We start from the raw sequence: 25375 nt of genomic DNA, 5'->3' as shown, positions 1-25375 counted from the left end.
CCAGTGAGGCCTGAATGGAGGACCTGGTAGCTTTCTTGCCCTCTTCTAGCAGGGCTGAGAACTCCTGCCTGGAGGATGTGGGAACCAACTCTGTAAACTTAGAGAGGGCCACGAAATTATCATAGGCATAGCGGGCCAGGAGAACCAACTGATTGGCTATGCGTAGTTGGAGGCCGCCAGCCGAATAGACCTTTCGGCCCAACAGGTCCATCCTGCGCGCGTCCTTGGACTTCAGTGCTGGCGCGGGTTGCCCATTTCTTTCCCGGTCATTCACTGACTGTACAACTAGGGAGTCCGGTGCCGGGTGGGTGTACAGGTACTCATACCCAGTCGGGGGTACCGAGTACTTCCGCTCCACTCCGCGGGCAGTGGGAGGGATGGACGCAGGTGACTGCCAGAGTGTGGTGGCATTTCTCTGGATAGTCCGAACAAAAGGCAGGGCCACTCGCATGGGGGCCTCCGCTCCGACCACATTAGTGATCGGGTCCTCGTCCTCGATGACCTCTGCTACCGGGAGGTTGACAGCTTGTGCCACCCGACGAAGGAGGTCCTGATGGACACGTAAGTCAATCGGTGGGGGATCGGATGACGAGGATCCCGCCACCGCCTCATCGGGCGAGGAAGAGCCCTGATCAATGGGAAGTAGCTGAGGCTCGTCCATGGGGTGCGAAGCCGCCGCCTCCACGGGATGTTCCGCCTGCACCGGCGGCGGTGGAACCTCAACCGGAGGCGATGAAGGGGGCCTGCTGACGGTGGCTTCCGGCACCCTGTGGTCGGAGGGCCCCTGTCGCGGGAGGGAGGGGGCGCCCTGAGCCTCGTGACAAGCCCAGGGGGTCCAGAAGCCCCATTGCTGAGGACCAAGGTCTTGTCCTTGTGGGTCCGCGCGGTAATCTGCACCGCTGCCGTCGTGTGAAGCGACCGACGGTTGGCAGGAAGGCCACGGGGGGGCAGAGGCGCTCAGGGACTGCGCCATCGATGCCACCAGTCTGTCCGTGGACGGTGCCGGGTACCGGTGCCGATCGTCTCGGTATCGGGAGCGCGAGCGGGACCTTCGACCGCGAGAGTACCGGGAGGTCGACCGCGATCTCGACCGTCGTCGACGGGAGCGGCTTCAAGAACGGCGTCGGGAGCGGTGCCGGGATCTGGACCTTCCTCGGTGCCGACGGTCCGGAGAGTGGGACCGGGACCTGGAACGCCTCCGGGACTATGACCGGTACCGCGATGAGGAGCGGTACCGGGACTGTGACCGGCGCCGAGAAGGAGAGCGGTACCGGGATGGAGACCGGTGCCGTGACCTTGAACGGCGGGAAGGTGACCGTCTCCGGGATCGGGACCGGGAGCAGGACCTGGATCGCCTTCTATCCCGTTTGTCAGGGGTGGCAGGCCGTACCATGGCCGGTTTGCCCACTAACGGAACAGCCCACACCGGCGGTGCTGGGGGCCGGAGGCTCGGTGCCTCTGTTAGCTCTATGAGCTCCCTCGCCGTCGAGAACATCTCGGGCGTGGACGGGAGAGGCAGCTCGACCACGGTTTGCACCGGGGAGCGCGGGGGTACTGGACTCGACGGCCCTGCTGGCGCCGGAGTCGACGGTACCGCGCACGGTCCGTGCGCTGTCGAGGTCGGTGCCGAAGGCGCCGCTACTGGCTGCTGGACCGGCGGCCTCGACGTAGCAGTATCTACGGCTTTGGGCTGCGGCTTCCGTTTCCCCGATAGTGAATGGGAGCGGTGCCGGGGCTTCGGTGCCGGCTGCTTCTTAACAGTCTCGGTACCGGACCGGCCGGGGACCGCTGGAGCGCTCCGCACCGAGGACGACGGTGGAGCTGAAGGTGTCGGCACTGCAGGGGTAAGCGCCGATTCCATGAGGAGCTGTCGTAATCTAATGTCCCGCTCCTTTTTCGTTCGCGGCTTGAATGATCTGCAAATGGGGCACTTATCTGGTCGATGTCCCTCGCCGAGACAACGAAGACAGGAGTCGTGAGGGTCCCCAACCGGCATGTGCCGCTGGCAAGCCGCACAGGGCTTGAATCCCGGTGTCTTGGGCATACGCTCGCACCGGACGGGAAAAGAGGGGCTAAGCCCCCCTAATTCCCCCTAATCTATCTAATGACTACTCAACTAACCAATTTTAACAACTAACTATGTACATTAAACACAAAAGTAGAACCAAGGTGAGCTAGGTAAGTGGAGGACGACGAGCACTCCACAGTTCCAACTGGCCGTCACGGGCGGGAAGAAGGAACTGAGGAGCGGACGGGCCGGCTGGGGTATATAACTAGCGCTATAGCGGCGCCACTCCAGGGGGTGCCCAGCCGGCCCGCCGGTGTTGCTAGGCTAAAAAATGTTCTGAAGAGCCGTGCACGCGCGGCGCGCACACCTAACTGGAATGCATAGGAGCAATCACTCGAAGAAGAACCATCCTTCCTCTTCTTACAATTCCATGCCTCGTTCACTACACACCTTCCCACTATGACAACAAATGTGGTTGGGGTCCTACAGACAACAGCCTAATTCACTACTCAACCCTAATTCATTCCTTGAACTCCATCTACCTTGTGCACTAAATGAGGCAGGGTTCGGTCAAAGTTGGGTGGATTTTCAAAGGTCTCCTAGCACCATAGCAATCCTTCTGACACACCTCAAAGCATGGAGGAAGAGACGGTTACTCACCGTAGTAACTGTTGTTCTTCGAGATGTGTTGCTCCTATCCATTCTAGTCAGGTGTGCTTACCGCGTGTGCACGGCTCTTCGGAACTTTTTTACCCTAGCAACTCCGGCGGGCCGGCTGGCGCCCCCTGGAGTGGCGCCGCTATGGCGCCTGTTATATACCCCAGCCGGCCCGTCCGCTCCTCAGTTCCTTCTTGCCGGCTACTCCGACAGTGGGGAAGGAGGGCGGGTCTGGAATGGATAGGAGCAACACATCTCGAAGAACAACAGTTACTACGGTGAGTAACCGTCTCTTCTTCTTCTTTGAGTGATTGCTCCTATGCATTCCAGTCAGGTGATTCCCAAGCCTTACCTAGGCGGTGGGGTCGGAGTGAGACGTGGCGGAGTGTAATACCGCGGAGCCGAAGGCTGCGTCGTCTCGAGACTGCTGCACCAACGCGTAGTGGGAGGCGAAGGTGTGGACCGAAGACCAGGTGGCCGCTCGACAGATGTCCTGGATGGGAACATGGGCCAGGAAGGCGGCGGACGAGGCGTGCGCTCTCGTCGAGTGAGCAGTGAGGTGGCATGGTGGCACGCGAGCAAGCTCATAGCATGTCCGAATGCATGCTGTAACCCATGAGGAAATCCGCTGCGAGGAGACTGGCTCGCCCTTCATGCGGTCGGCGACTGCTATAAACAGCTGGGTCGAACGCCGGAAGGGCTTCGTCCGCTCGATGTAAAAAGCGAGCGCCCTGCGGACGTCGAGGGTGTGAAGCTGTTGCTCCCGAGGCGAGGCATGCGGCTTCAGAAAGAAGACCGGGAGGAAGATCTCCTGGTTCAGGTGGAAGGCCGAGACCACCTTAGGGAGGAAGGCCGGATGTGGTCGAAGCTGCACCTTGTCTCCGTGGAAGACAGTGTAGGGTGGACCCACTGTTAGAGCACGGAGCTCAGAGACTCGTCTCACCGATGTGATGGCGACGAGGAAGGCTGTCTTCCAGGAGAGGTAGAGCAGGGAGCACGTGGCCATAGGCTCGAAGGGCGGTCCCATGAGTTTGGTCAGGACGAGGTTCAAATCCCAGGTCAGGGCAGGACGCCGCACCGGCGGGTACAGGTGGTCGAGTCCTTTAAGGAAGCGGGAAACCATCTGGTTGGAGAAGATGGAGCGACCTTCCACAGATGGGCGAAAGGCGGACACTGCTGCCAGGTGCACCCTCAAGGAGGAGACCGCAAGACCTTGCTCCTTAAGGTACCAGAGGTAGTCCAGGATGGTAGGGACAGGTACTACGAATGGATTGAGTTCTCGGCTATCACACCAGAGTGCGAATCGCTTCCACTTCGCAAGGTAGGTGGAGCGAGTGGAAGGCTTTCTGCTCTCAAGCAGGACTTGCTGCACCGCCGCCGAACAGTCCCTCTCTGTGTGGGTCAACCACGCAGGTACCAGGCTGTAAGATGGAGGGACTGCAGGTTCGGATGGCGGAGTCTGCCGAAGTCCTGGGTGATGAGGTCCGGCCATAACGGAAGGGGGAGAAGATCCCGAATGGAGAGCTCGAGCAGCAGGGTGTACCAATGTTGCCTCGGCCAGGCCGGAGCCACGAGTATGACGGTGGCTCTGTCCCTCCGAAGCTTCTGTAGCACTCTGTGCACGAGCGGGAACGGAGGGAAGGCGTAGAGGAGGTGAGTCTTCCAGGAATATAGGAAGGCATCCGACAGGGACCCCGGCGAGTGACCCCGGAACGAGCAGAACAGGTGGCACTTTCTGTTCGCCTTGGAGGCGAATAGGTCTATCCGGGGAAACCCCCACCTGCGGAAGATTGTGTGCACGACGTCGGGACGGAGAGACCACTCGTGGGAGAGGAACGACCTGCTGAGATGGTCGGCCAGCGTGTTCTGCACTCCCGGAAGAAAGGACGCTTCCAGGTGAATGGAGTGGGTCACGCAGAAGTCCCACAGGAGCATTGCTTCCTTGCAGAGGAGGGAGGAGCGGGCTCTGCCCTGCCTGTTCACGTAGAACATTGCTGTTGTATTGTCCGTGAACACTGTCACACAGCGGCCTTGCAGGTGGGTGCGGAAGGTGTGACAGGCCAAACGGATCGCTCGCAGCTCGCGGACATTGATGTGCAGAGCGAGCTCCTGGGGCGACCACAGGCCCTGGGTGTGAAGGTCGCCCAGGTGAGCTCCCCAACCGAGCGCTGAGGCATCCGTGGTCAGAGTGGCGGACGGGCGAGGAGGGTGGAACGGGACTCCCGCACAGACGACCTCCGGGTCTAGCCACCAGTTGAGGGACTCGAGGGTTGGCCTGGAGACTGTGACCACCATATCGATAGGATCTCGATGCGGCTGATACACTGTCGCCAGCCAGGCCTGGAACGTGCGCAGGTGGAGCCGCGCGTACGCGGTGACATACGTACAGGATGCCATGTGGCCCAGGAGGCGGAGGCAGGATCGCACCGTCGTGGTCGGGAAGGTGACGAGGTTCCGGATGATGGAGGCCATTGTCTGGTGTCGAGAACGCGGCAGGCAGGCGCGGGCCAACGAGGAGTTGAGGACCGCTCCAATGAACTCCACCCGCTGCGACGGAATCAAGGTGGACTTCTCGGCGTTGATGAGAAGACCGAGTCGCCGGAAGAGGGACAGGATTTCTGTCAACTGGCCCATTACCAGCCGTCGAGACTGTCCGCGAACCAGCCAGTCGTCGAGATACGGGTAGACATGTATCTGACGACGGCGGAGGGCTGCGGCAACCACTGCCATGCATTTGGTAAACACTACGTACTAAACAAACTATATACAGAGAACAGTAGCGAGAGCTAGGGTGGTGGAGGACAGAGAGCAGTCCACAGTTCCAACTGGCCGTCACGGGCGGTAAGAAGGAACTGAGGAGCGGACGGGCCGGCTGGGGTATATAACAGGCACCATAGCGGCGCCACTCCAGGGGGCGCCAGCCGGCCCGCCGGAGTTGCTAGGGTTAAAAAGTTCCGAAGAGCCGTGCACGCGCGGCGCGCACACCTGACTGGAATGCATAGGAGCAATCACTCGAAGAAGAACTAGAGTTTCTCAATTAAAAGGCTGTAAGAATTTTTTTAACATAGGCAAAGCAACATATTTCTCCCCTAACCTCATTCTCTAAAACGGTTGAACCATTTTTGTTAAAAACCTAGCCTAAGGGCTTGGCTACACTTGCAAGTTAGAGCACATTAAAGCAGCCCCGGGCACTCTAGCGCACTACCCGTCCACACTGGCAAGGCACGTAGAGTGCTTTGATTCCAGGTCTATAGCACTCCTGGTACTCCACCTCAGCAAGAAGATTAACATTTGGTGCGCATTGGCTTAAACGCCCAGGCATCGGTATGAACGAGGTGTTGCATTACTGCGCTCTGATCAGGCTCTGGAAATGTCCTATAATCCCCTTAAATCAAGTGGCCACTCTTGTCATTGTTTTGGAATCAATGCAGGCATGCCGACATGCACTTTGAAAGCTCCGTTTCTGACAGCCGGCATGCTTATCTGCTCCGAGACAAAGCAACCATTAGTCTGGAATGCTGTGTGTGAGAGAGAGAGGCGGGGAAGGGTGGAGGGGGGTCTGTTGCTGTCTGAACTTACAAGACAGCATGCTGACATGCTCTCAGCTCCCCAAAAACCCACCCTCCCCCCCCATACACACAACATACTCCTCCCCACCCCCCTCATTTGAAAAGCACGTTGCAGCCACTTGCATGCTGGAATAGCTACCACAATGCACTGCTCTCTGTGTCCATTGCAAGAGCAGCTAATGTGGCCACGCCAGTGCGCTTGCAGCTGTCAGTGTGGACAGATTGCAGGACTTTCCCTACTGCGCTCTACGAAGGCTGGTTTAACTCATTTGGGAAACACTGACCTAGAGGAATCCTCTCTAAAGCCCTGTCCACGCTACATCTTCTAACTGATTTCGTAACCAATTACTGACATGGCTAAATGTAGCTTGTGTCCACATACAAGTACCTAAAAGTAACAATAGTCAGTATCACCCGCTCACATAGTTGTGGTTCCTATAACAAGTTCAGCACACTGTTTCTTTGCAGGATATTCAGGATACCCTCACTGGGCCCACTTACCCAGTTTGGCTGGTCCTCCTTCCTCCTAGCTTTTGGAGTGGTTTGAGCATTGGCCTGCTAAAACCAGGGTTGTGAGTTCAATCCTTGAGGGGGCCATTTAGGGATCTGGGACATAAATCTGTCTGGGGATTGGTCCTGCTTTGAGCAGGGGGTTGGACTAGATGACCTCTTGAGGTCCCTTCCAACCCTGGTATTCTATGATTCTAACTCAAAGCGCTCTACATCTGCAAGTGTAGCCAGGCCCTGAGGTAGACACCAGTATAGAAAATTGCAGCCCCAATGATTAAGTTTGGCAGTTATAAGCAATCAAAAGCAGAGTGTTAGGGTGGAAGGCAAGCTGAACTACCTGTAGTTCACTGTCTGTTCACTGTTCATAGTAGTTCACTGTCTGTTCTGCCTCTAATAACTATAGGGAGCTGGATCATCCCTTGTGAATGTGTACATAATTAAATTTCGAAGGATTAGATTTTTACTGGTTGATTTCAACATACACACGCAAACCAATGAAAAATATTTCTATCCATAATTTACAGATAGACAAAGTAAAAAATATGCTGCTGAGAACATAGTTTCATTTAAGGATATTTACCTTGTATATTCTGACATGTGATATTGACAATTTGTCTTTTAACACTTATAAAGCTATAACCTTTTAAATCTCAACGTCTACGGTCACTTCATAATTATTGTCTGACTCCTCCTCCCATAATTTCCTGCAATTCTGAACATTTAAATTGATAAAAATAAGTTATAAATAAGCATCGATTTTTATCCACTGAAATTATATTAAAAAAAAACCCTCAAATTCTGCCAAGGCTATATTTAGCATTCCTCCTTTCCATGTGGCAGAGAGTGAGAGCCACCTCTGTAACACTCCTACTTGCTATGTCTTATGTGAATGGAGGTCCATTAAGTTCAGGAGGTAGAACTGAGGTAAGATAGGGAGAAACAGGGAGCTGTACTCCACAAAACCACCCCTCCTTGTTCTGCTCCTAATTTTTCAGCTGGAACTCTGGGAGGCAAATTATATGGGTCAGAGGTATATTAACACCCTCCTCTAGGTCGCCTTCACAGCTGCTACTGAGCAGCCACAGGAGCCAACCTCCATGCAGCTGGGAGGAGGTCCCTCATCTCTCGCCCTAAAGGGAATGATTAACAGTTTTTCTGCCCCTCTGGCTTCCTTCTGCAGAAGTTTTCAATGGGAAGAGCCAATCTAGGCTAGGCTTAAGGAGCAAAGAAAATAAAACCTAGCTCCCTCCTTGCGTCTTCCTGTTTTGTGGAAACAATAAACAAGTTTCCCAGGTAAATGTCATGACGACTCTGGAATCAGCCATTTTACTTAAACGGTATAAAAGGCTTTTAGCTACAGATACAGCTTCAGCTATTAGTCAAGTAATTGCTACATTTTAATTTTGTAAAGATAGCTGTCCACTCTAATGCCTAATTCTGACCCCAGTTACACCACAGTAAGTCCTGTGTCACTCTACTGAAGTGTATGAAGAATTTGGCTGCAGCACCTGATGCTTCTGCTGATGAAGACATATATACAGAATTTCTCTTATATGCATTCACAGCAGTGGAACAAGAAAAAAGGAAAAGGTTAAGTTGAAAAGGATTGTGGTGACATGAAGTGAGGCACTGTGGGAAATCTATTCTATGGCCTTTCTGAGTTCCAGAGCATGATGAAGACACAACACAGAACTCTCTTCCCACTCCATTCAAATCTTTTTTATTTTTTGACACCCACATTTTTCAGCCTGCTTTCAGTTTTTATGCCCTAAAAGGGGGGTTGCCACAGACAACCTGATCTTTTCCAATTTTACGTGTGTAATTTCAAGGTCCTACATTGTCATGACCAAACTTGCTGAGGAGAGCTGCATGTGAAACCCCAGACTTCCTGAACTGAGGAGAGGGCACTGGTTTGTGACATGTGTTATTCACTCATTGCAGGAGCTAAGCTTCTTGCCTCAACAGCTCTTGCAATCCCTGACAGACTGGGAGTGAAGGACAAAACTATAACCGGGAATAACAACATAATATAGTGTGCTACTGTGATCAGGATCTTAACAGCCTTTGATATCACTGCATCACAAAGACACATTTAAAATCCATTTGAGAACACTGAAATCCAGGTCTAGTTCTTCTGTTTATTCCAAGCAAGTGACTATAAAAAAAGGCCCACCTGTCCAATACTAGTCTAGATGTTCAAAAAAATTACTCATCTTTAACAGCCATCAGGAAATCAAGGACACTTTCAATCTAAATTGAATTCTAGCTACACTTCTGCCACATTTAAGAAAGAAAAACACCAGACAGTCAACAGTGGTCTAAAATACCCCCCATTTGTCCTTATCCACCATGCTGCTGATTTTCCTTTCTGAATGTGTTTATTAATAGGTATAGTAACGAAAACTAAGGGAGAATAAACTAATAACCTTGTAGACAGACATACTAAGAATTCAAGAAACATGTGACCTCATTATGAATTCCTAAATAATTACCAATTTTGAATCAAGTGCTGTAGTATGGGAACTAATAAAATTGCCATTTGATCTAAAATCTAATTACTGGATAAATATTTGCTCTAAAATGTCAGTAGTGGGGCTACCGAATGAAAAATACCCCCCCCCCCCCAACAATGCTATTTTATTATGTCATTAGCTGCTTTTTCCCCTCCTGCCCCCTTTTTAATTCTGTGGCTAGATTTAACACTCTGGCAGCAAAGGATGAATTGCATTAGGGATATCATAGTAATGGATGCAATACTGTGATAAACACTATGCCAGGCTTCAGGAAACATCCATACACTGCCACACAACTGTACCAATGCACCTCAATCCTGAACTTTAGCAGTGCTGCAGAAAGGTTTGCAATTTTATTTCACAACATTTTAACAGAATTTCCCCTTGGTAACTCTTCTGTGTTTTCAGGCCCAGTGACTGTTAGTAAACTTTTGCCTTTTTACAAAATAATGATGAAAGCAAGTTCTCCGACAAGATGGAAGGAGTATTACATAAGCTACTTTACAAATAATGTTGACCAAAAGAGGACATGAGATAGCATACTGCAATAAAAACCAAAATAAAACTGCCAAACTTATTTAATTTGTCACAAGCCAATCTTAAACTCAGCACTTTATTTTATAACATTGAATAATCTCACTAACACATTCTTTTTAGTTCTGGTGATAATTGTCATTCAAATGGCTATCAAGTATCTATCTAGCTCAAACTCACACTAAATTAATCTCTCTTCCATTGTTTTTGAAGGACAAAATCCTGCTTTTTTCTAAGTCAACGACAAAACCGCAATAGGAGCAGTATTTGGGCCTATCAGAAATGTTGTGGTTGCATTCAGCATCTGTGTTAAAAGATCAAAGCGCATCGGTAGAGTTGTGGATATGAAAAAGTACTCGATTACAAAGTAATGAGAGAAATTATTACATTATATATGTTCTCTCGTTGTGCAATGAAATCATTTTCCTGACTCCTTCTTCCCTCACTGTTTCTAATTTTCCATCCTCTCCCTTTACCTGATCATTATTTTTCCTAATACTCCCAGAACTGTCACACACTTCTGTGCAACTGTTCCTTGCACTTCTCTCCAACTGCTGTTTCCCAACTGTCAAGGAACCTTTGGATTACAATACTCTTTCCTTCTTAGTCTAAAGAATTTTTTTTTATGAACTTCAGGTCAGGGCTGAGATACCTTAACACCGGGGTCGGCAACCTTTCAGAAGTGGTGTGCCGAGTCTTCATTTATACACTCTAATTTAAGGCTTCACATGCCAGGAATACATTTTAACGTTTTTTAGAAGGTCTTTCTATAAGTCTATATATTATATAACCAAACTACTGTTATAAGGTTTTCCAAAATGTTTCAGAAGCTTTATTTAAAATTAAATTAAAATGCAGATCTTATCAGTTTAGTGTGATCCTTGCCTTTGCTTTTCCTTGCTGAGTTTTCCAATGTCTGGCACGTATTTGGATACTTTAAGCTGCACACAGGCTTCTGAGTGATCACTTGTTAACCAGCTGGCAGGAGGTCAGCAGCTGGAACCCTAGACTGGCAGCTGAGATGAGTGGAGCTGGCGGCTGGTAGGGCTGAGCAGGGCCGGAGGCCTGGACCCTGTCTGGCAGGGGGCCTGCGCTGAAACTCCAACCAGAAGCAAGGTGAGTGGGGCTGCGGCGGGGACCCCAGCTGGCAAGGGGCCAGCAGCCGGAACCCCAGAGCAGCGACTGAGCGGCTCAGCCCGCCCCCGCTCTGGGGTTCTGGCCACCGGCTCCTGCCAGCCGGGGTCTCAGCCCGCTGCCAGCCTGGGATTCCTTCACCCAGGCCAGCAGCGGGCACTGAGTGGGACCAGCAGCGGGATCCCGGCTGGCAAGGGGCCAGCAGTGGGAACCCCAGAGTGGCAGCGGGCTGAGCCACTCAGCCCACTGCCGCGTGCCATCAGAAATCGGCTTGTGTGCCACCTTTGGCACGTGTGCCATAGGCTGCCGACCCCTGGCTTAACAGAACCTTGTGAGAACCTGAACATGAAAGAGGTGTTAGAATAGGTCAGGATTGAGGTGCATTGGCCAAAAGGAGTAAAGAAAGCTTAAACATAGGTTCTATGCCTGGCTCTAGCTAATGATATTACCCCTCAACAGCATGATCACTAAAACAAATCAACCTGATTTGCATGTGTGTGCACATATCTTTGTGGGACCAAAGCTTCAGTTATGAAAGTAACGAGGAGTCCGGTGGCACCTTAAAGACTAACAGATTCATTTGGGCATAAGCTTTCGTGGGTAAAAAACCCACTTCTTCAGATGCATGGAGTGAAAATTACAACATGCATCTGAAGAAGTGGGGTTTTTAACCCATGAAAGCTTATGCCCAAATAAATCTGTTAGTCTTTAAGGTGCCACTGGACTCCTTGTTGTTTTTGTGGATACAGACTAACACAGCTATACTTCTGATACTTAGCAGTTATGAAAGTAGGACTTCCCTTTATTTCATCCAGTCCCAATCAAAGTACACCGCTACCCTGATATAACGTGACCCGATATAACATGAATTTGGATATAACGCGGTAAATCAGCGCTCCGGGGAGGCGGCGCTGCGCACTCCGTGGAGCAAAGCAAGTTCGATATAACGTGGTTTCACCAATAACACAGTAAGATTTTTTGGCTCCCGAGAACAGCGTTATATCGAGGTAGAGGTGTATGTTAATTTAAGTGAGCTCTGAGTTTCTGTTTCTCAATCTGTTTTGCCAGCATGAGCTGAGTTTATAGGACTCTTACCCCTGACTGACATAAGTTTCACTGACCAAAGTGCCACTGTGGATAGCGCTGTCAGTGGGAGACGCTCTCATGCCGACATAGCTACCGCCACTCGTTGGGGGTAGTTTAATTACGCCAACGAAAGAGCTCTCTCCTGTTGGCATGGAGTGGCTATATGGAAGACCTTTTCAGTGGTACAGCTGTGCTACTGTGAGGTATGTAGTGTAGACATACCCTGAGACTACACTGCAATCTACAAAATTTGTGCTAAAACCCGTAGGCTCCTAAACTTGCATGGTATCTATATTTTTCAGGGTAAAAGTTCCCTTGACACCTAAGTTTCTGCCTCTGAGCATCCACAATGTTACCTCACTCTAGGCCTTTGGACACCTATCTTCCACCTAAGCACCAGAGCAATCCACAGGCCCAGGAAAGATAGACATTCATCTGCCTAACTTACATGCAGGACCCAATTCGGTAGGTGTGCTCAGAAGCTGCCTGCCAGATTTGGTCCCATATAAAATGTACTGGTAGTGGCTACTGCCACCCCCATTATAATTTTTATTCCAGTGGTTAAAGCACTCCCATGAGATATAGGAGACCCCTGTTCAATTCCCCCCTCTGGCTGAGGAGGATAGCAGATTTGGACAGGAATTTACCACCTCTCAAGACAGTGCTCTAACCACTGAACTATGAGCTTCCCATAGTCTTGCCTGTTGAAACTGTTCCACTGCAACTAAATAATAAGTTATGAGAGCAGTGGTACTGAACCTAGCTCTCCCACCTGCCAGGTGAGTGCCCTAACTACCAGGCTACAGAAGCCTTCTCTCCTGGTGGAAAAATGACCCTCTATTTATTCACAGTTGAGCAGCTTTCATAGGAGAGACTGAGGGAGCCACACACCAGAATATTTCACAGCTCTGTGGTTGAAACAGACTCCTGTTCAAATCCTTTCTCCGCCCTGAGTCTGAGGTGGGAATTGATTCTGGGTCTCCCACATCCCAGGTGAGTGCTCTAACCACTGGGATAAAAGTTAGGTGGTGGTGCCAGTGCCCATTTTCTCCTCTGGCCATTTTCTATGGAGGCAGATGCTTTGCAAAAGCCTTACTCATTCTCACAGCAAATGACTTAGGTGCCTCCCTGCAGCCCGGACTCAGGCACCTATCTCCATGAAAGGTAAGGTGCTTAGGACATACCCTTCTCCTCAGTATCTCACATTAGCTAGCTTAGCTACTGTGGTGGCTTTTGTGTATTACATTCTTAGGCACCTGCCTCTCCCCATTCATTGCACAGGGAGCCTAGGTGCCTAAAAGTCAGACATGGCAACACTGAGCGCAACACTAAGCGTTGCAACACCTAGGTCCCTTTGTGCACAGTACTGCCAACTCTAAAAATGATGAAGTGGAACAAAACGATATCTGGAATAGCATAAAAAATTGACTGGCAAATAGGAAAGAGTAAAGTGGAGAAGAGGAAAAGTTCAAAATGTATCTTGAATAGGGGGGAGATTTTGTAGTGGATTCTACAACAGACAAGAAACCTGTGAAAATTTAACAGAAAGGGAAGATATTTTCCTTTTTATAGGCACCAGTAAGAAAAAAAAGTTGTTGCATGTACAGGAAGGGGCTTGGAAAACTAGGACAACTAAAACCATTATTTGTCTGAAAAAATGTTTACCTACTACTGCTTCACATAACACCTAAGATTACCATATCTAAAAGTGATTCAAAATTATTGTGTTCATTTTGCTTAATTTGTGTACTTGGTAATATATTGTTTGTTTTTATCCGATTACTGAATTATTTCCCATTTTTGTTTAGGTATGCTTTTCACACAGCAACAACAGTGAGAGAAACTTGTAAACAAATAAGATTATAAATCCACACAAATCAGCAGTGGTATACAGAGGCAGATACAGTAACTGCAATTATTTCTAACTCAATTTTTAAAACTAACTGGATTTCAAATTGTGTGCCGTGTTTTAGCTGTGTCAATCCCAGGATGTTCGAGAGGAAAGGTGGGTAAGGTAATCTTTTATTGTATCAACTTCTGTTGGTGAAACAGACAAGCTTCTAAGCCAGGGGTCGGCAACCTACGGCATGCGTGCCAAAGGTGGCACACAAGCCGATTTTTGATGGCACGTGGCGGTGGGCTGAGCCAGCCCACCGCCGCTCTGGGGTTCCCGTTGCTGGTCCCTTGCCAGCTGGGGTCCCACTGCCAGTCCCACTCAGTGCCCACTGCTGGCCTAGGTGAAGGAACCCCAGGCTGGCAGTGGGCTGAAACCCCGGCTGGCAGGAGCTGGCGGCCAAAACCCCAGAGCAGGGGCGGGCTGAGCCCCTTGCCAGCAGGGGTCCCCACCACAGCCCCACTCACCTTGCTTCTGGTTCCAGCGCAGGCCCCCTGCCAGACAGGGTCCAGGCCTCCGGCCCTGCTCAGCCCTACCAGCCGCGAGCTCCACTCACCTCAGCTGCCAATCTGGGGTTCCAGCCGCTGACCTCCTGACAGCCAGTTAACAACTGATCACTCAGAAGCCTGTGTGCAGCTTAAAGTATCCAAATACGTGCCAGACATTGGAAAACTCAGCAAGGAAAAGCAAAGGCAAGGATCACACTAAACTGATAAGATCTGCATTTTAATTTAATTTTAAATAAAGCTTCTGAAACATTTTGAAAACCTTGTTTACTTTACATATAACAGTAGTTTGGTTATATAATATATAGACTTATAGAGAGATCGTCTAAAAAACATTAAAATGTATTACTGGCACACAAAAACCTTAGAGTGTATAAATGAAGACTCAGCACACCACTTCTGAAAGGTTGCCGACCCCTGTTCTAAGCATACACAGAGCTCTTCTTCAGGTTTGGGAAACATACTCAGTGTCACAGCTAAATACAAGATCTGAACAGATTGTTTAGCTTAAGTCAGGGGTCGGCAACCGGTGGCTCGCGGCTCGCCAGGGTAAGCACCCTGGCGGGCCGGCCCGGTTTGTTTATCTGCCGCGTCGGCAAGTTCGGCCGATCGCGGCTCCCACTGGCCGCGGTTCGTGGTCCCAGGCCAATGCGGGAGGCAGGAAGCGGCGCGAGCCGAGGGATGTTCTGGCCGCGGCTTCCTGCCTCCCGCATTGGCCTGGGACCGCGAACCGCGGCCAGTGGGAGCCGCGATCGGCCAAACTTGCCGACGCGGCAGATAAACAAACCGGGCCGGCCCGCCAGGGTGCTTACCCTGGCGAGCCGCGAGCCACCGGTTGCTGACCCCTGGCTTAAGTAGTTACTACACATTTCAAGGGACTACTCAGGGTGAATCACCTTGAACGGGGCATTTCACCCTGAATGGTCCCTTGAAATACGTGCAGTTATGTGCAGTACATTTCACAGACCTGTGTATGATCAAAAGCTTGTCTCTGGCTGTCTACACTACAGACCTTGCGGTGGAGAGAGCTCTCCTGCCAGCATAATTAAATCACCCCCAATAAGCGGCGTTAGGTATGTCGGCAGGAGAGCCTCTCTTGCCAACATAGAGCTGTCAACACCAGCGCTTTTGGCGGTGACACTTATGTCTGTCAGGGGGCGTGGGGTGTATTTATTTGACAGAAGTTGGTCCAATAAAAGATATTACCTCACCCACCTTGTCTCTGGATTTAAAGTTGACAGTATCCCTTTAAACAGGCCCTAAAGGAAGGCCTCTGGCCAAAAATGAGAGTAATCGTAAGAAAATATGGAGTTAGTAGGAGTTTCAGCACAAGAGTAACTGAGATAACTGAATGTTTGAGGTGTTTTGAAGTTGGTGGCAGGCAAATTTCTGACCCCAATGATGGAGATAAAGTGAAATGTGGGAGTTGAGGAAGAGATATAGGAGCTGATGAATGTGGTTGACCAGAGGGTAGATAATCAGCAGCCAGCAATGTGGCCTCCCTTTCCCCAGGTGAGTTTGTTGGCAGCTGGCAGCACCAGCGTGCCTGATGGCACATGACACATGCTAATCCAGACATGAGACAAGCGAGAGCAGCCGCCGCAGCTCTGCCACAAAGGGAAACTGAATCTGTACTAAGGGGGGGCATTTTCAGCCCCCGCGGGCGCCCCACATGCTGCCCTGGTGGAAAGGGAAGCCCAGGGCGGCCGGCTCCCTCGGGGCTCAGCCCCCGCAAGGTCCGAGCTCAGCGCAGGCGGGGCCCCAGTGGTGCGGGGCGGGCGGCGCTCTAGCCCAGCGAACGAGAACAGGCCCTGCCGCTTCCCCGCAGCAGTGTCGGGCTGCGATTGTTTTGTTTTCTCCGCGGTAGCCTCTGCGGCGCTTGTCTCTTTAAGGGGCCGGGCTCTTAGTCCAACAGCAGCCTTTTGTCAAACCTGAACCCGCCTTTTTTTTCAAATGCAAACTGCCAAGGCCCCTTCCCCGGCACCTCCTGCGCTCCTCGCCAGACAACAGACCCGCCCCCCAGCGCGTGGGACGCGCGCTCATTGGCCGAGCCAGAGATTAAAGCACCGGCGCGCACCGCGGGAGAACTAAGGGGGGGCGTGAAGTGATTGGCCGAAGGGCTGGAGACTCGGACATGCGAAGGACACCGTCTCTGACGTGGGTGGTGGAAGTCGCGCGCCGACTAGGGCATAAGGGGGCCTTGGGGAGGAGGCGCGCTCCGAACGGCTCGGGGCTATACAAGCGACCCGCTGGGGCGCGCGCCAGAGGAGAGGGGGCTGCTAAGGGCGCGCGCGTGCCCGCCCGCCGGAGGGAAGGAATCTTCCCGCGCAAACCCCCAAAGATCGAGCCTCCGGTGCCGGTCGGCTGCCAGCCCCGCCCCCAAAGCGCGGCTCCAGGGGGCTGTAGGCTCTGCTCGATGGAGGCTGCCATTAACCGGGCTCCGACCGAAAGGGCGTCCCGGAAAGGGAAGCGGAGGGGGAGTGCCCTCGCCTCGCCCCACTCCCCCGGGGAGAGTCACACAGGGAGGGAGAGAGCGCACACCCCCGCCGGGCCGCGCCGCTGGGAATCGCCGCTGGCGCCGCACAGCGCAGCCCACAGAGCCCCGGCTCCGCATCCCCGGGGGCCGGTCACCACCCTGCGCCCAGACCTCCCACAGCTGGGACCCGCCTCGGCCGTCGGTGCCGCCGGCCAGGCCTTTCCCTCGGGCCAGCCCGCGCCTAGCGCCGGCCCGCCCCCGTCCCTCGGAGGATTCCTTCACCCCCGGGCTAGCGGCTTGGGGCAGCCGCCCTGGCTCCGCCGCGGGTGGAGAGCCTGGGCAGACGGAGCGGCCGATCGTTCGCTTTCCTCGCCATGACCCCCCTCCCCCCCCATGCTCCGCACCCGCCGGGCCTCTCTCCTCACCTGCCCGGAGGTCGCCGCCGCCGTCCCCGCCTCGGGAGGCTCCTGCTGCCGCTGACTCCTCTAGGCTGCGCTCGCCTGCCGCTGGCTTTCTCTTGTATTGTATGTTTCAATGGCGGCGGCAGCTCTGGAGGGGGACGGAGGGGGGGGCTCCTTCTTCTCCACATACCGCCTCTAGGAGGAGTCACTGCAGCTTGCCTGCAACAGCCCCTGCCGCCCGCACACAGCGCGCTGCCTCTCCCTGGCCCGGCCCGCTGGCTCCTGTCTTCCAAAACCGACCCGCTGACGATGAAAGGGCTCCCCGGCCTTGGCTGCAGGGGTGCCGTGGGTCAGCGCATAAATAAAAGCGGGCTTGCCTGAGTGCAGGAACAGGCTGGCCTGGCGTGGGGGGGGGGGGCAGGGAGAGTTGGCGCCATTGTGAGGTTTAGGGGTCCTTTAAATGACATGTTTGGTGGGACATTAAGTAATATCCAGGACTGGTTCATAGCATCCAGGTCCAGGGTTTAATGCCCCAATTGGTATTAAGGGAGCCACTCTTCCCAAAATATGAGGGAGAGTGAGCTGCCAGCCTTTATAAGGTGCCACAAGACTCTTTGCTGCTTTTGGGCATTGCATGAGGTCAGTATGCAGTATTGTCAACCCTAAATGTTCAAATATCAAAATTGGCTTTAAAGTCATGAGCGTTTTTAAAAATAACATCTTTGGGGTTCTTTTTATTTGTCATATGGGGTTGGAAGTGTGTTCAAGCTTGTTGCCATAACCACAAAAGCTACAGACTTGCCTTTTTTCAAAATGAAAGCTGAGCTGTTCAGTCACACCAATTGAGGAGTTGGGGTTTTGAAAAAGCAACAAATATTGTGAGACCCCATGATGCAGTCACAAGAGTCGGCAATATTTTTTAACCATAATACAATACACACCTTTTGAAAATAAACAAGAAGGATTATAAAATACTATTTTGAGACAAGAAAATAGGAAATGTTTTCAAATGTTGTTATAACTGCTGTAGGTTAACATCAGGCAGGTTCTATGCAGTAACAATGGAAAAAGAGGGGGAAACTGGAACAGAAAAATAAATTTAGGCCTCCTATGTAGCACCAAAAACTTCTGTCATTAGGCTGAGCCATTTTATTTCTATCAATAAATAAAGTTTCTCCACCTTATTTTGTTTATATACATATTTTTGTATTTTGAATTATGTACAAACTATAGATGCAGTGTATGCTATCACAAAAATGCCATTCAAGTGGATTATATAAAACAAAAATTGTGCTGGATTGCAGTTATAATTATTAGTGTTTGTCTTTGCATGAATATGGAGTCTCCAAATACCTACTTATGGAAATACTATAAGTTTTAAAGGGGCATAATTGGGGATAATTGAACAAACTATTTTTTGAGTTAAAGGGTTGTGGAAAATCAATACTTTTCTCACTTCAAGAAACTGCTTGTTCTGTCATGGCATTCTTCATGAGAACAAGGGCACAGGAGAGGTTTTACTGAGTTTGAGAAATTGTCATTACATTTTCAGTTGCTTAATTAACGTTTGAACAGCAGTGTGAATATTTAAAGCATCATATCAGAAGTAATGCTGAAATTATGATCCTATTGAGGTAAATAACACTCCCATTAACTTCAGTAGGGCCAGAATTTCACCCAAAGAGTTCTCTATATGAATTGGGGAGATTACAGTCTGTGTTAGGCATTTATGAATGTTACACATCTAGAAGCTGTTTCAGCAGAAACCTGGAATAAAATAGTATAATATTTGCAAGTGTCTTTTGAGAAGAGCTGGCAATCTCTATGGGAAGCCTGGTTATGCCCTTTCTATAAGAAGGAATAATGCAAGTCCTAGCATAGTATAGGAATCTGGGGAGGGTATGAAATTGAAGAGCTTTACAGTGTGCTCCTGGTATTATTGAACTTGTCCTAGGTGTGGAAATCTGAATTGAGAATTCCTTGCCTTTTTAGTGTTTAAATTATCAACTACTACCCTGTAGAAAGTTTAGGTTTTTGTAGGTAGAACACATTCTCATCCTTAAATGTGCATTAACAAAGTTACACCTATTACTCACATCCCTGAATGCATTTCTGGAAGGCATGCAGATACTACAGTGATGAGGGCGGTATAAAACATTAATAGAATAGAGTGACAAGAAAAGTTATTAATGGATAAACAATGTGTTTTCACTGAGTTAAAAGCAAACTGCATTTCATTATACATCAGCAAGAGGAAAAATGACATTTGATGGCTTATTAGTATTTTTTGGTGATGGATTGCTCTAGGCAATGATCCTGGAGTCTTGGTGTATATTTTTACATTTGCTATTATGCAGAATGTTATCAAGTATCCAGGGTTTTCATAACACAACAGCTATAGTACAAGGAAGAGAGGCAGACAAAACACAACATTTGGCTCTCCCCCAAACAAATGTTCCTTGTCAGTTATCTCTATCTTAGGGAAAGATGGTATTACTGTTTAGCAATCTTTTAAGATTAAAATTTACAATTTTTGGGTAATAGAAATTTATTCACACAAATGGAGTCTGTCCCTGTTTATTTCTACAAAGACCATCTGCCAGTTGACTTCCTAGTACAAAACAGATTTCTTTCTTTGTAAAAATAAATAACATCTATTAAAGGGGGATTTATGAATTGCTGATTGCCTAACTCCTAAGCTATTGGAGTCACAGTGTTTGGATATGGCACACTTACTGGTGAATAGAAATTGTTACTCCTAAAGAATTGTAATGACTATTTCATAACTTCAGAATCTTATTAACAGTATTAAAATTACTTCATTATTATGAGGGTTTTTATCTTTTAAAACCCAATACAATTTTTTGTAGACTTTAAAATAGTAGTTGAAGACTTTTCAATTTAACTACAATTTTGACCATCACAGTGGATTTATGATAACTTGGTGCACTGTTATGCAGGAAATGCAAGTTGGGATCTGAATTTGGTGACTTAGGCCCAGATCGTCAAAGGTATTTAAGCACCTAACTCCCATTGAAATACCTTTGAGGATCTGGATCTTTCTCCTTTATGTGGGAGTGAGCACTGTACATGACTTGAATGACACTGTTGAGCTATTCCAAGGGTACTGTTAACGCTCTCCTGAGGGAATTCTCTTATAGCCCTTCTCAACCAAAAGGATAGATGGATTTTATGCTTGACCTTATAAGGTAAAGAATAAAAGAGGCAAATGAAATATAGCTCACCAAAAAAAGAATACTCAAATACGGTCAGGCTAAAAATCAGACTACCTTGGATATCTGACCTGAAGTTTTAATCTTTTTTTTTCCCTTTAATTTATGGCAACAATAGAAATTACAAAGGGAAGGCAGAATGGGGTAGTAGATCTGTACCATACTTTGTGTGCACGTCTGGTTTTTGTATTTTTCAGTATAATCAAATCTCTGTCAGCACACATGAAGGATCTAGATCCAGATATAATGTAGGCAAGTGCGGTGTTATCAATATACTCAACAAAAGTATGCTAATGCACTTAAGTTCTGACTTGTAACACCACTCCTTTTCTTTTCCCAGAACTTCCCTGAGCACAGACTGCCAGCTTTTGGATGAGGCCCAGTTTTACTTTTCTTTTGAGGCCAAAATACTAATTTTGTTCCCTGCCCTGATCAAGATAAGGGATTCAGAGGAATCTTGTCTTCCATCCTCCTATTCTTCGTGGTCAGCTGGCTTTCCCATGTTCCTACTGTCTTCATCTGATATTGGGTTCATTTCTTGGTGAAGGGTTGAGTCAATGGAGTGGTCAAGACAAGGGACTGCTTTCTTCTCAATTGCCTCTCATAAGTGGTCCTAACAACACATACTGCAGTCAGGGGCACCAGAACAGGGGAGACCAGGAGCCATGGCCCTCCCACTTTTTACAGGTTGTAAGGGAGAGTGACTGGGGGAGGGCTTGGAGAGGAGCGAGCAAGGGGCAGGGCCTCAGGGAAGAGTTGGCATGGGACTGGGGAGTGGGGCCACTGTTTGGACAAATCCCACACACACACACACACACACACTTTTTGGATGCTTCCACCTATCCTGACTGCAGTGACCTTACCTCAAAGCAACCTAAGACTCAAATGGTCTACTTAAAAAATAGAATTTATTAAATTCAGATTAAAACAAAATAAATGGCTTGTATAAAATATCTAGTCATAAACTGTAAGAGCTCAACTAGATAGGTACGGGGGGGCTAGCTGCAGTAGAGAAACAAAAGCCTTATGTTTCTAGAGAATACATTCTCTTTCCCCCAGCTGGTTATAGGAATATAGGAAATCCCATATTGAATTTGGATTAGACCAGTGGTCCATCTAGTCCAGTTCTGTCTGTAACAGTGGCTAGTACCAGATAGTTCAGAGAAAGTTGTAAGAAACCCTGCAGTAGGCAGTAATTCCATTACTTTCCCTTGTTTCCTAACACCCAGTAGTTAGAGCCCTGAAGCATGAGTGGTTATATCTTTTCCAAAAGTTGTTCATTTTTTGTTTTGTTTTTAGTATTATTCATGTACATATCTAATCTTTTGAATCCTACTAAGATACTGGCTACAATGATATATTGTGGCAATGAATTCCATAGGCTAATTATAGATTATGCAAAAAGGGTATTTCCTTTTATCAGTTTAAATTTGAATTATTTTCTTCACTGATTCTTTCACACCTTTCAGTCTGTTATCCCTCTACCTTCTGACCCTCTGACTGTTATAATTTTCATGTTTCTTTGATGTTCCTATCTTATTAATTTACCAGCATCCCCAAGTGTTTTTGGAAAGGGCTGTACTAGTCTGCTTCACATGCTTTTATCAAAGTCATTCATCACTGTAATTTTCACGTTAACAAACAATTTAGGATCCTCTTTTTCTGTACAAATTCCATAACTGAAAATGTTCCTTGAAGGTATATCCCCATAAGAGTTGTTTCCCAGTCTACCTTTGCATCTTTTTACCTTTTTCACCCCCTCCAAGGACTATCTGCACTTTCATTTTGCAAGTTTTGGTGTTGTTTGGAAATGTCAATGTGAAGCCAGCTGAGGCCTTACCTATGCTTGGGTCAGCAGCACCACTGCAAGTCATGGTTTACACTGGCATGGTGTGTTTATGTGAGGTGTTTGCACTGGTGCACCTACATCACTATAACTACATCAGTGCAACGCTCTCACCTGCCCACAGGGTTTACAAGGTCTGTTTTTAAAAATAATGGGTTTATATAATTCTGATAATTCTTTCTTGATATTAATTCTGCTCTATATCAAGTTTGAATTGAGGACAGATTAAAACCAACCTATCACAAAGTCAAAGGTGCTCCCCATAGCATTTCAAGATACATAAAGTAAGATTGTGCTGCACATCTACACTGTAGCTGTGAGTATGCTTCCCAGCTCAGGTAGACAGATGTGTTAGCTCTTCTTGTGCTAGGATGATAAAAATAGAAGAGTAGATGGGGTTAGCACTGGCAGTGGTTCAGGCTAGGTGCCTGAGTACAAACCTGCCCTCACCCCCTGGGTACATACTCAGGCTGCTAGCCCAAGCCACTGCCTGTGCTTCCTCCAACTACACTGCTGTTATTAGTGCACTAGCTGAAGCAGCCCTAGTGTGTCTGTCTCTGAGCTGGGAAGTATGCTTCCAGCTTCAGTATAGAAATACCTAAGAGGCATAGTAGCACACAGAACTCACAGCCCAGGGGAGTGGGTGCTAAAGTGGGTTTAAGCCACTTTTTCATCGTCCCAAATCTTGGGTGACCAACCCCCTGGTTTTATATAGACAGCCCTGGGACTGCCCTATTGGTCACAGCACTGGGCCCACCTCTAACTTGCCTTCCACCTTGAGCCACATCTCAGTACACAGTGTATATGTAAGGGCTTGCAAGGGAGTCCTTTCAGGCAGCCTGTGGCTGTCATCAGTTCTTGTGTTGGAGTAATTAATTCTCCCTTGGCTGGATCAGGAGGTTTTAGAGACCCTTTATGCAACTCCAGCCCTTTTATCCAGTGTAAAGGAGCTAGAGAGGGTGAAAAATCTCACCTATAATTAATTTATATATATACATATTTGGGATCATTTCTATACTATTCATGGATGATACATACATAATGTCTTATGGACCATTTTCTGTCCATCTTTGTATGTCCTTGATTGCTGTTGGAACGGTGGCTTTAATTATACATGACAAAATGCATCAGAGGTGTAATATGGCTAGCTAAAGGAAAGTGGCACAGTTTAGAATTTGCTTAAGAACTTTCTGGAAACCTATATCTGTTCAAAGCAGATGCTATGACCACTGCTCAGCAAGAAAGGAAATAAAAAACTTGGGACAGGTGTGAATAGTAGGGTGCTTTTGAATACCAGTTCATCTATTTTCTTTCCTGCTAAACAATGGCTGCTCTGTTCAACATGCAGAAAAATTCTTTTATATATGGTTTTGTGGGATATTGGACACAGTACATATAATTTCTTATGGCTGTAGAAGGTTCTTGATTGTGGGGGTATTGCGGATAGTTGGCTAGATACTACCTCTAGAAAGTATCCTTATATACTTCTCTCAAGATAGCCAAGACATGTAAATAATTCAGCTATTTAATTTGGTGCTATCTATCAGTTCTATAGAAATTGCTGATATAAATCACAATATGTTTTTATATATGTTTTTATTATGACTTCTTAAAGGAAATCCAAGATGACTGGAAAAAGGCTAATGTAGTGCCCATCTTTAAAAAAGGGAAGGAGGAGGATCCGGGGAACTACAGGCCAGTCAGCCTCACCTCAGTCCCTTGAAAAATCATGGAGCAGGTCCTCAAGGAATCAATTCTGAAGCACTTAGAGGAGAGGAAAGTGATCAGGAACAGTCAGCATGGATTCACCAAGGGCAAGTCATGCCTGACTAACCTAATTGCTGTCTATGACGAGATAACTGGCTCTATGGATGAGGGGAAAGCAGTGCACATGTTATTCCTTGACTTTAGCAAAGCTTTTGATACGGTGTCCCACAATATTCTTGCCGGCAAGTTAAAGTAGTATGGGCTGGATGAATGGACTATAAGGTGGATAGAAAGCTGGCTAGATCGTCAGGCTCAATGGGTAGTGATCAGTGGCTCCATGTCTAGTTGGCAGCCGGTATCAAGCGAAGTGCCCCAAGGGTCGGTCCTGAGGCTGGTTTTGTTCAATATCTTCATTAATGATCTGGAAGATGGTGTGGACTGCACCCTCTGCAAGTTTGCAGATTACACTAAACTGGGAGGAGTGATAGATACACTGGAGGGTAGGGATAGGATACAGAAGGACCTAGACAAATTAGAGGATTGGGCCAAAAGAAATCTGATGAGGTTCAACAAGGACAAGTGCAGAGTCCTGCACTTAGGATGCAAGAATCCCATGCACTGCTACAGACTAGGGACTGAATGGCTAGGGAGCAGTTCTGCAGAAAAGGACCTAGGGGTTACAGTGGACGAGAAGCTGGATATGAATCGACAGTGTGCACTTGTTGCCAAGAAGGCTAATGGCATTTCGGGCTATATAGGTAGGGCATTGCCAGCAGATAGAGGGAGGTGATCATTCCCCTCTACTCGACATTGGTGAGGCCTCATCTGGAGTACTGTGTCCAGTTTTGGGCCCTACTCTACAAGAAGGATGTGGAAAAATTGGAAAGAGTCCAGAGGAGAGGAACAAAAATGATTAGGGGGCTGGAGCACATGGCTTATGAGGAGAGGCTGAGGGAACTAGGATTGTTTAGTCTGCTGAAGAGAAGAATGAGGGGGGATTTGATAGCTGCTTTCCACTACCTGAAAAGGGGTTCCAAAGAGGATGGATCTAGACTGTTCTCAGTGGTATCAGATGACAGAACAAGGAGTAATGTGGTCTCAGTTGCAGTGGGGGAGGTTTAGGTTGGATATTAGGAAAAACTTTTTCAGTAGGAGGGTGGTGAAGCACTGGAATGGATTACCTTGGGAGGTGGTGGAATCTCCTTTCTTCGAGGTTTTTAAGGTCAGGTTTGACAAAGCCCTGTCTGGGATGATTTAGTTGGGGATTGGCTCTGCTTTGAGCAGGGGGTTGGACTAGATGA

The 25375-nt window shown here is 48.6% G+C and overlaps 1 protein-coding gene across 6 annotated transcripts in view; it reads right to left on the bottom strand.

Moving 5' to 3' along the window:
* The window catches only part of LOC123373876 (core histone macro-H2A.2), a 57181-nt gene extending 39729 nt beyond the window's left edge, over positions 1–17452 (bottom strand). Inside the window, exon 1 of one of the 6 annotated variants that reach the window (XM_045023088.1) lies at positions 17313–17445. The gene's annotated coding sequence lies outside the window, so the exon portion shown is untranslated. Of the gene's footprint in view, positions 1–7324; positions 7348–10178; positions 10385–16352; positions 16425–17312 lie in introns of those variants that run through there. The other 5 variants (XR_006580913.1, XR_006580916.1, XR_006580914.1 and 2 more) reach the window with 5 other exon arrangements.
* Positions 17453–25375: the final 7923 nt, after the last annotated feature.

This window comes from Mauremys mutica, chromosome 7 (genome assembly GCF_020497125.1).
Source record: "Mauremys mutica isolate MM-2020 ecotype Southern chromosome 7, ASM2049712v1, whole genome shotgun sequence".
NCBI lineage: Eukaryota > Metazoa > Chordata > Testudines > Geoemydidae > Mauremys > Mauremys mutica.
Note: the sequence above shows the minus strand (reverse complement) of the source record. Positions and strands in the feature narration are given on the sequence as shown.